Source organism: Gossypium arboreum, chromosome 4, assembly GCF_025698485.1.
Source record: "Gossypium arboreum isolate Shixiya-1 chromosome 4, ASM2569848v2, whole genome shotgun sequence".
Taxonomy (NCBI): domain Eukaryota; kingdom Viridiplantae; phylum Streptophyta; class Magnoliopsida; order Malvales; family Malvaceae; genus Gossypium; species Gossypium arboreum.
The window spans coordinates 6,919,793-6,932,175 of record NC_069073.1 but is presented as its reverse complement, the minus strand read 5'-3'; the positions used below and the strand labels follow the sequence as shown (position 1 = coordinate 6,932,175).

At 34.1% G+C, this 12,383-nt stretch overlaps 1 non-coding gene across 1 annotated transcript; it reads left to right on the top strand.

Annotated features, from left to right (window-relative positions):
* The first annotated feature begins 1,562 nt into the window (after nucleotides 1-1,562).
* Nucleotides 1,563-1,669, top strand: LOC128292407 (small nucleolar RNA R71). Its single transcript, XR_008282392.1, has one exon. It is a non-coding gene; the product is annotated as a small nucleolar RNA R71 (small nucleolar RNA).
* Nucleotides 1,670-12,383: the final 10,714 nt, after the last annotated feature.

The following is a 12,383-nucleotide window of genomic DNA, read 5'->3' as shown; positions in this document are numbered from 1 at the left end:
GTTTGAGCCACAATGTTATTCATATTAACAGAACTCGTAAAATCATCTCAATCACTAGTTATCTTAACAGAATCACGAGCTTGGAGAGTAATCGTGTCATTACCTATACAAAGTATTGGTTCACTAGTACCAACATCAATAATAGTTCTAGCAATTGCTAAAAAGGGCCGACCTAGAATCAAAGGTACATCGCTATCCTCATCCATGTCTAAAACAATGAAATCAACTGGGAATATGAATTAATCAATTTTTACAAGTCTTCAATAATACCCCTCGGAAATCTAATAGTTCTATCTGCTAATGGAATACTCACCCAAGTTTGTTTGGGTTTCCCAAGACCTAATTGTTTAAACATTTTATGGGGCATGACATTAATACTAGTCCCTAAATTAGCCAAAGCATTATTAACATTTAAACTACCAATTAAATAAAGAATAGTAAAACTCCCTAAATCTTTCAATTTGCTGTGTAGTTTATTTTGCAATGTGGCTGAGCAAACTGCATTTAGCTCTACATGCGATGAATCATCTAACTTCTGTTTACTTTCCAAAAGCTCCTTTAAAAATTTAACGGAATTGGGCATCTACGAAAGAGCTTCAATAAACGGTAAGTTAATATGTAATTTTTTTCAAAAGTTTAAGAAATTTACCAAATTGTTCATTTGTGAGGTCATTCTTTGTCGCGTTAGGATATGGCACACAAGGTTATATTCCTTACCGACAGATTTTTATTCATTTTGGCTTACCTCAACCTTACCTTTACTTACCGCACTTTCTTACCTCAGTTCTAGTTCAGATTCAACTAACCCTTCTTTATCTCACACAGTAATTGCATGAAGTTGCTTCCTTGGGTTAGTTTTGGTATTACTAGGCAAGCTACCTTTTGGTCATTCTGAAATCTACTTCGTAAGTTGACCGATTTGGTTCTCAAGCCCTTGAATCAATGCTTGTTGATTTTTAAGTGTTGTTTCGGAGTTTTGGAAGCGGGTTTCTGATACTGAAATAAACTTCGTCAACATCTCCTCAAGATTCGGCTTTCTCTCTTGTTGGTAAGGTGGTTGGAAGCCTAGAGAAGGTTGTGGTATTTGATTTCCCTGACCACCCCAAGAGAAATTGGGATGGTTCCTCCAACCTACAATATAAGTATTACAGTAAGGATTATTCTGATGTCTAGAATTATTACCCATATAGTTGATTTGCTCATTCTCTGTGCTAGGATCGTAGGGTAAATATTTTGGATTGCTCATTCATCCTCCATTTGCATCGTATTGCATCACCAGATGTACCTACGTAGAAACACGTAACCCATCAATATACTTATTTAATTGTTCTACTTGATTTGATAACATGGTGATTGCATCTACATTAAAAACATTGGCTACTCTATTAAGCTTCGTCCTCATTACTTGCCACTGATAATTATTCAATGTCATCTTCTCTATAAATTCATAAGCTGCTTTAGGTGTTTTACTATTCAGAGTACCGCCAGCGACTACATCGATCAATTGCCTAGTTGAGGGGTTCAAACCGTTGTAGAAGGTTTGAACTTATAACCATAGAGGTAACCCATGGTGAGGGTACCTTCTCAATAAATCCTTATACCTCTCCCATATATCATATAGAGTCTCTAAGTCAATCAACACGAAGCAAGAGATATCATTCCTCAGCTTAGCTATTTTAGCTGGTGGGAAATACTTCAATAAAAATTTCTCAGTCATTTGATCTCATGTAGTGATAGAACCTTGTAGTAGGGAGTTCAACCACTGTTTAGCTTTATTCCTCAACGAGAAAGGGAAAAATTGTAAACTAATAGCATCATCAAAAACACCATTTATCTTGAAAATATCGTAGACTTCCAAGAAATTAGCCAAATAAGTATTTGGATCTTCGTCTTGTAAACCATCGAACTAACCAAACTGTTGGATCATCTGAATAGTGTTCAACTTCAGTTCGAAGTTATTCGTAGCAATGGTGGGTCTCACAATACTTGATTCAGCCCCAGTTAGAGTGACCTTGGTATAATCGTACATAGTACGATGAGCAGGATCCAGGTTTGCTGGATTCGTAGCAACCACAGGAGGTAACTAATTATTTTGATTCTAAATTCTATTTTTGACTTACTGTTTGGATGCCAGGGGATTACACACTGAGTTTTCTTAAACTCACCCCGTTAATTAACTGTGCAGGTAATCCCCAGCATTAGGAGGATCGGTGCTGCGAGGGACTCGGAGATGGCCACACAACTGCTATTGTTTCCGATTTTCTTTTAAGTTATCTACTTACAAGTACTTATATTTGATCTGGGTTGTAATAAGGCTGATTTTAACTTCTGGTTCTAAATTTGGAATTTTATATATTGTTTTATAATTGCTGGAGTAGAGCACGATTTTTCCAAAACAATAATTGTTTTTCAAAATATCACATTTCCGCAATTGTTTAAATAAAGCTTCCGTAGCAAATAAAGTTTTAAAGGTAATAATGTTTTACAAGAGAATGACTTTTAATAAACCAATGTAAACTGAGGTTTTCACAAGTTTTAAAATGGCCAGAAGTTTTAAGTTGTAAGTAGGGTTTTCAATGAGAACATGGTTTTTGAAAAACACTTCAATGTGACACGCCAGATTCGGGCCTAACTTCTAGGCCGGGTTTGGGGTGTTACATTAGATAAAAGCTATGTAGAAATTGAAATGTATAATGTTAAACGGTACATTGATAATTTTTAATTGTTTAATTTTTTGTAGCTAACGTAGTACCGGAAACATCGACAAAGAAAGGAAAAGAGAAGGTGGGCGAAGAGTAATTCAAGAATTACGGTTTGTATTTCTACAGACCGAACTTAATAGTTATTTATTGTATTTATTATTTAAATTGTATAGAAAATAAAGATAAGGTAAGTATCGTTATCTTACTGTACTGATTTGAAATGTGAATGTTTAAATTGAAAAATAACTGAAAAACCCTATTAACAGTGTCGGTCTAGTCTGATATAATTGGCATGCCATAGGATTGGAAATGTTCAGGGATATTCGACCTTGAATCAATAAAGCACCTCATGTGTCGTACTGTTACTGTTATTGTTCCGGATTAATTTCAATTAGGTACTCTGTATCGTACTATTACTATTACTATTTATTCCGGCTTCAGCTGATGAATCACTATGTGCTATACTGGTGTGTGGGTTGGATCCATATATCCGTGCAGGTTCGAGTTATGTTAATAGGGTTAAATTACTGTACTAAAGACTGAATGATATTGACTGAATTGAAAATCTTACTAGTTTTAATTCTATTGATAAATGTTAATATGAAATGAAGAGAAATGATTGAAAATTCATGATATACTTATTTGTTAGAATTTATGAATTAAGTATAGATGTATCATTTAAGTATTAGTTTATAGAAATACCACTGAGTATATACTCAGCGTACGGTTTGTTTCCGTGCGCAGGTTAGGTAAGTGACTAACGTCTCAGCATCCAAGCCAACTCCTGAACTCAAATACTTAGTGATGTATCTTATTTTAAGAAATGGCATGTACCTAGGTTGTCAATGTGATCATTTTGGTATGTTAGTGAGAATGTTTCCATAAAATACTGATGATAGTATGGAACATGCATATTTTGAGTATTTGTAAATATATATAAGTTTAATTAGCATAATATTATAAAGTTTTGTTGATATAAATGGTAGTAACAATTAATGTGTATTGGTTGGATGTTTAAATTAGCCATTTGAATGTGTTTTGAACTGGTTGAAAGATTGGATTTTAAATTGATTATTATTCAATGTTTGAAGGGTTGGTAAACTTGAACTATAAGGTTCATTTTGAGTCCACACGACCTGGCACACTGGCGTGGGATCAGACCGTGTGAGACACACAACTTGCACATGGGCATGTTGTTAGGCTGTGTGTCCCCTACACCTAAAATGTTGTAAAATTGAATGCTCAGGTATGGCCATACGAGTAGATACACGGGCATGTATCTCGACCGTATGAAGTGCACGGCTATAGCACACGAGCATGCACTTGGCTGTGTAAAAACTGCACTATGTTCGTATTGAAAATAATTCCACACAGGCTGAGCACACGGACGTGTGACTTGGCCGTGTGAAACCAATTTTTTCATGAGCATTAAGTCAGAGGAGTATACGGGTAAAGGACATGGGTGTGTCCAAGTCGTGTGAGTCACACGGGGTGACAACACGGGCTTGTCATGGAGACACATGGGCGTGTCCCCAATTCACACGGGCGTGTGGTACTATTTCATAATTGAAAATTTTTAGAATTTTAATAGAAATCATATGAGTTTTCGAATAAGTTCCTAAGTGATTTTAATCTCTATTTTGAGCCACAATAACCTATATATGAGACAATATGTTATTTATAATTTTTTTTAGAATTAGTATTTTTGTATTATTTGTATATTGAACTGATATGACTGGTAATATTGTAACACCCCTACCCGTATCTATTGCCGGAATAGGTACGAGGCATTACCGGAGTTTACTGAACATTTTCAGATAATTCTGAGTCATTTATTATTCATATTTTGAAAATAATCATAACATCTCTTTATTGGGCCCTCGAAGCCTCAAACATACATTAAAAACCAACCGGAATTAAATCGGGATCATAAAAAAATTTCGCAAAATCTTAAATTTTATTTTCATCCAAGTACTTACCATTTCAATGCTTCTTACAATTAAACATGTTACCATTCAATCAATAGCTTGACCTTTGCCTAAGCGTCAAGCCACATCATTGTTAGTATACTTGCACATATTTCATATAAATTCAACATTGATATACTTATTTTCTCGACATGTCACACTTGAGTTTAATAATTGTCTTTACTTACATAATTTCCTTGTATCAACATATCAAAGATAATCATATATGTACATGTCATGAAACATATCATTCTCTTACCGTTTCTTCATAAGCATATATCATTCATTTCATTATATCAATATTTCATGCTCCATCATTTTCATATATTTTATGTATATTTATTCCGGTAATAGCTTATATCAAACTTAACATAAATTATATTCCATGTACTTATACTTATTTTGTTTATCTATCTTCATAATTATTTCATATAACCATCCGTCATCTGATACATATTACCTGAATATCAATTGTTCAACAGATGTCATAGCGTCTCCCATCCACGGTCTTATTTATCTTTGACATGATGCCATAGTGTCTTTCAACTATGGTCTTACTCATTTTCTGTCATGTTGCCATGGTATCTTTCAACCATGGTCTTACACATTTCATATCAGGTTGCCATGGTATCTTTCAACCATGGTCTTACACATTTCATATCAGGCTGCCATGGTATCTTTCAACCATGGTCTTACACATTTCATATCAGAAAGCACACTCCCGCGAACCTCATTCTTACAGTGGGACTACCAGTCCTGTAACGCCCCAATTTTCGGGAATCCTGTGAATGTTGGCATAGGTTTAATTATGTTAGTGGGCCTCTAGAAGGCCCAAGCTTAAGATAGAACCCGGTAATTTTAGTTAATTTTTGTTCCATAAGAAAAAGGGAGTGAAATTATGAAATAGGACCTATGTGAAAATGTTTGAAAATGCTATAGGCTAAATTGAAGTGGCCAAATAAATAGGAGTGCAAAATAGGAGGATTTGCATGACAAACCTCCCATTTTACATGAAGTGGCCAGCCATCATGTTGTTGTAGACAAAATGTGCACTTGATATCCATAATTTATGGTACAAATTGATACAAATTGATAATAGGTTAGGTAAATGTTCCATGATAATAGGTTAGGTAAATGTTCCATGATAATGGGTTAGGTAAATGTTTCATGATAATGGGTTAGGTAAATGTTTCATGATAAGAATTTCATGTCTTTTGTATTAAAGAATTAAATGGATGAAATATGAAGTTTTATTAAAAGAAAAAAGGGTGAAAAGAACAAAGTTTTGTCCATCTTTGTTCATCATAGCTGAAAGTTAGAGAAGAGAAAGGAGAGGAGAAAGCTCTTGAGTATTCGGTCATTAGGAGGAGGAAAATTGAAGGTAAGTTCTTGGTACCTTGTTTCTATTTTGAGGTTCATGAGTTCTTCTTGATTCTACCTTAACTCTTGAAGCATATTTTGATTTTTAGTTGTGTTGTGAGCATTTAGTCATGAATTAAAATGAAGGAAATGGTTGTTGTTTCATGTTCTTTTGATGAAAAATGGAAGATAGGTGAAGTTGAGCCAAACAAATGAGCATGCATGTGCCTTAGATGCTAAGGGGAAAAATTGGCTAACATGTTGTGCTTTAAAATGATGAAATGGAGATTATACTTAAGTAAAATCATAGATATGTGATGATTGATTGGTGATATACATGTTTAAATAACAAGCATGCAAGTTAGGTGTGAAAGAGTGAATTTGGTAATAAATCTGCTTGGGACAGCAGCAGTAATGTGACTTTGGAAAATAACCATAAATTGTGAGAGATGAATTAGAAGCTGAATAAATTATGTAATTAAAGCTTGTTGAGTCTAGTTTCAAATGGAATAAACGAGAACATATTTTGAATTCTGTACAATGAGAAATTTGATTCGTAATGAAGAGTGGTCAGATTAGTCAAACAGTGAAACATGCGAAACTTTGAGAAAAATCTGGTATTGATTGGCCAAACCAAAAATTCTTAAAATTTTATGGATATAAGATATATGAGTCTATTTTCAGGGAAAATTAACGGCACTTGATTTGGAGTTTCGTAGCTTTAGTTATACATGATTTAGTGACTGTTGCTCAGGAAGACAGCTTGCAGTGAAATTATTATTATGTGGTAAACATTGACAAAAATTTGTTAATGAGTTGCTTATTGATTTCTTATAAGCTTACTATGATCTGTAGGTGTGGTTGGCCGAATATTGTAAGGGGTTAATAGGTAGTTCGTATTTGAATAGTTAGATTAACGTGTTAGTAATCCAATTGTAGGCGGTTCGTGTGGATTTCACAAGATATCGTCGCAAATAGGTGTGTAACTAACACCCTCTTTCTTAGTCTGGATCGGCAAAAGTCGAAAAGTCGAAATGCCGAAAACCGGTATTTTGTAGATTTACGAGTGTGCGAATGCTCGTGAGGTAAATCGATTAATGTTTTTGGTAAGCTGCAAAATTTGGACTGCAAAGTGCATGATTTTTGTGCCTCGATATTTTTGGGCTTAATGGGCCAAAATTGGAATGATGGGCCAACGGCCCAATTCGTAAGAACCCTCGATGCGTGATTCTCGTAGTACGTAAAAAGTAGGAATATGCATGAAAAACCCTAAAATAGATAAATTACTGAAATACCTGTAAAAATGGAAAATTTACAGTTTTACCCTTAGTAGATAAATTACCGAAATACCCTTAGGGTTAAATTGACCTAAATGCATGTTTGACTGTTGTTATTTACTTCATGCCATGTTGTTATTATCTGATGCATGGGACTGGATATTGACGGAGGAAGTACTGAAAGTGGCTTTGTAATATCCTGATTTTGGGCCTAGTCGGAATAGTGGTTTCGTGACCACAAAATCTGAGATAGAAATAATTATTTTATGATTATTTTAAGGTCTATGATATGATTGCATGATTGTGTGAAAATTTCGTGAAGAAATTTTATGCATAAAGTGCTTAATTTGAAATTTGGGACTAAATTGAATAAATTGCAAAACTTGTGTTCTAGAAGTATTTTGCATAAAATTGAATTAGATTATTAATTAGAGGTCCTTAAAGAGTAATTTTAGCAATTTCTAAGTCTATGGACAAAAATTGGACATGGATGGAAATTTTGGAAAGTTTAGTAGTAAGGGCATTTTGGTCATTTATGGGTAAAATGAATTAAAATACAAAATTAAAGCCAATTTTGCTCATCTTCAACCCCATGGCCGAATATAGCAAGGAGAAACCATGGCTAGGGTTTTCAAGCTTCCAAGCTCGATTGTAAGTCCGTTCTAGCCTCGCTTTTAATGATTTTTACGTTTTGGAGTCCCTAGCTCGATTTAGCTTATGCTAGCAATAATTTAACCTAGGGTTTATATTTGGAAAAATACCCATAGGTTAAATTTGTGTATTTTGTGTTTTATGATAGAATATGAGGTTTTAAATTATGTTAGACAACTTGTGCTACTCGGTTTTAAGTGAAAACGAGCAAAGGGCTTAATCGGTAAAAATACCTAATAGTCATAAGTACATGTTAGAGTGAGAGTTTGATGTTGCCATAGAAGGAAAAATGATCAGCATGTCATAAAACATAAGAAAATAGGCTGAATTTTAATTTACGAGCTTTGGGGCAAAAGTGTAAATATGCAAAAGTTTAGGGGCAAATTGTAATTTTTCCAAAATATGATTTTGGGTCAATTTGAATAATTTGAGTCCTAATTAGACTATATTTTAAATGATAGAGCAAGGAAAACTGAAATTGGGCTAAAATGGGGAAAATACCAAGTTGTGGACGAAATGGTAAAAATAGCCATTTTGGCATACGAGGTAAGTTCATATGTAAATGTTGGTAACATAGTTATTATTTTAAATGTTTTAATGTTTTTTAAATGATATGATAATTATTATGAAATATTATACTTGTGATAATTGTTTGATAATATGTCAAATTATGTGATATACTTGGAAAATGTGAAATACTACCGAGTATCAGATCGGCATTCCGTAGAAGATGGTTGAGACACATGATTGGGAAAAAGGTCCGTTGAACCTTAGGAATGGATTAGGATACAAGTGACATGTCGCCGGGATATTTGGGCATCCGAACTCGTTGAGTTGAGTCCGAGTTCACTTATGGATGCGAGCGTCCGAACTCGTTGAGTTGAGTCCGAGTTCGTGAGATGTAACTAGGCATCCGAGCTCGTTGAGTTGAGTCCGAGTTCACTTATGGATGCGAACGCCCGAGCTCGTTGAGTTGAGTCCGAGTTCGCTTATGGGCGGGTTACATGATTGCTTGATTGCATATATGGCACTTATGTGCAAGTTATCCATGTATCCGAATTATATTCCGATGTGTTCAACGGGTAAAGTTCTACTCAAATGGAGGAATACTCAAGATGAAAGGGACGTATTGGTAAGTGTTGTGAAATGGATACTTTGAACAGGTATGTACTTAACCCTCGGGTTGAAAACTCGATATAACAACAATATGGTAAGATGATAAATGAAAAGGTGATATGAATGTCTTGGTGATGATTATGCAAATGATGTTTTATGTTTGGTTATATGGTTATGTTACTTGCTATTTGCATGTGAGCTTACTAAGCATTTATGCTTACTCCCTCCTTTTCATTCCTTGTAGTGTTGACAAGCCAGCTCGAAATCGAAACGGTCGGAGGCACGCTCACACTATCCGTATACCATCTTGGCATAATGGCTTGTATATTTTGAGTATGGCATGTATAGCATTATAATCATTTTGTATATATGGTCTTATGATATGGTTATTGAGTGGTATGAAAATAGAAATGCTTGGTAATGATTAGCCATTGGAATGGCTAATCATGATCATATTTGGTATTATGTATGTCAAATTGCTAGCTAATCCATGGAAACCATGAAATAGGTAAAATTTACCATAAAATAGATTCAGACAGCAGCAGTGACGTGAGTTTGAAAAATCACTAAAAATAGTAGAAATGGAATTAAATAATGAATAAGTTATGGAATCGAAGCTTGATGAGTCTATTTTCATATGGAATAAGCGAAACAGGTATATGAGCTATATTTTATGAGATGTTTAAATTTTTGTGAAACAGGGCCAGAGCGATTTCTGGATCCCCTGTTTTGACTTTGGAAATTCACCATAAATTCTACAAATATAATTAGATGTCATACTTTATATGTACAGATTTCTTATTGAGTCTAGTTTTATTAGAGACAAACGGAATAGTCATTGAAGCTCTGTACAGGGAGATATCTAATTCGTAATACACAGAGGTCAGAGTAGTTGAACCCTGAAACAGGGGAGACTTTAACTAATAAACTGTACTAATTGGCCAAACTAAAAATTCTAGAAAAAAATTAGTAGATACATATATGAGTCTAGTTTCAGGAAAAATTTACGGAATTGGATTTCGAGTTCTGTAACTCGAGATATGATTTTTAAAGCGACTGTAATGCAGTTAGCCAGCTTGTCTGGAAATTTTAAAATGAATTGTATGAGCTGTTTAATTAATGAATTAAGTCCGTTAACACCTCGTGTTCGACTCCGGCAACGGTCTCGGGTACGGGGTGTTACATTTAGTGGTATCAGAGCAGGTTTAGTCGGTTCTCGGACTAACCTAGCATGTGTAAAAGTTTAGCTATACATGCCACTGATCTGTAATAGTGTGATGTCTTCCGACGCGTATGAGTACCGCCTTATTTAGACAGGTACTCTCTAACCGAAATGTGCTGACCATGTTCAATGTTATGCGAAGGTATTTGAGTAAAGTTATGATTATGATAAGTCTCGGTTCAGAAAAGTATGAATAAAAGTTTATGATACATATGTGATAATATGTGAGATGAAAGTTCATGTTGTGATAAATATCCATATTTGCTTAATGCTCATACGATGTAGTGTATGTGGCTTACTTGATAAGATGAACGGAATAAATAGAAAGTTGTAGAGGTATGAATAAAGGTCATAATATCATGATACGAATGAAAATGTCCTTGTCTTGATTGGACGTTGAATGTTGATGAATGTTAATGATATACAATTTTTTATGAGATAAAGGATTATAATGAAATGAATTTATCTATGTTAAATTATTGGACTGAATTATATGATTGTAATGATATGTACATGATGATGCACGAAATGAAAGTTGTGATTGTGATGCAAATATCTATGTTTGTTTGGCCTTATATGATGTCATGAGCATGAATTAATTTAATTAAATGAATGGATAAGTAAAGCTATCTAGAAAACATAGAATGTATGCATAAGTATATTGTCTAAATGAGACAATAGGAAAATTGGTGTAAGCCAACATGAATGAATGACATGATTTTGATGATGTTGCTATGATGATGGGAGTTGTGTCATATGTGTATGTATAAGAAAGTCGAGTTAGAGGTCCTACAACCCCTCCCCCTTGCCAAAGTGGTACTTATAATGGAATTTCATGCGATTTGTATTGAATAAGTTTTCGGTTGAGAACCCAAAGAGTTCAGTGATAGAATAATTATAAGTATGATCAGAGATTGAAAATGAGCTCATAAGTAAAGTCAGAGCCAGTAATGTATCGGATTGACGTAAAGATTATTGGAATTATGCACTGTCCCAGTTAGAAAAGGGATTCTCCTTGGTAAATCGAATTACTCAGGTGCAAGGTCGAGAAAACTGTAAATCGAAATTTATTCAGAACTAGTTGGGGAAATGATAATTGAAATGTGAACTATCTGAGTGTGACAGTTATGACTGGATAGATTTAGCAGTCTCTTTTGAGATGTTCTATGTGTTTACCCGTTCTCAGAAATATTTCTATGGCTATTGATCTTCTGAAGAAATTCTTGTTATATGGGAATGTCTTTGAATCCTGGTGTTGGATGAAAGCATTGGTAGTCTGACTGGTTTATAATTTATATTGCTCTATTTCATCGGGTATTCTATTTCATTTTGTCTGATAAGAATTGATGAGAGAATACATATGATATTATGATTATGTTTCTTCTACTTGATGCTTCATCTGATATATATGTATGGGAAGATATATTGATCTTGTTATATTTGATTATAGTGGGATTAAATGATGTTTTCTTCTGGACTTTCTTTCTTTGAAGAATTATCGGGGTATTCTGTATTTTCTCTATGAGTTTGGTTTTTGATTCTCCGGTATAGTATCGTATCTTGGGTTTCTTTATTCTGGATTCCTTTATTCTGGATTTCTCTATCTTGGATTTCTTTATTCGGTTTTCTTGTTATCTTTGTTCCATAATTTGTCAATTATGACTCATGTTCGAAGTACGTTCTTCAGCTCGTGATAATCATGTCAAATATGACTATACTTCTAATTTGATCTTGGTAATGTGGTGATTTTAGTATTGGGATTTTTTCTAATTTATGTGTAAGGATTTGACATCAGTAAAGGCATAGGTGATAAAAGCGCGAGTTTTAGTCGGTATGGTAAATTATTTATTTGAAAGATTTCATGTGACAATTATGTCAGGATTATTTTTCCCAAGTCTGATAATAGAATTTCATTTTGTATGGATAAAAGAGTAAATAGTTTGAACGAGAAGTGTATATTTATTAGAAAGAGTTGAATATTAGTTTAAGTCACTACGAATGATAAGGTTTCCATCTTGTGAAAGCTGAAAAGTTTATTACATGTTGACAGAGTTCGGATAGATGAGAATATTGCTAACCGAAGCGTCTG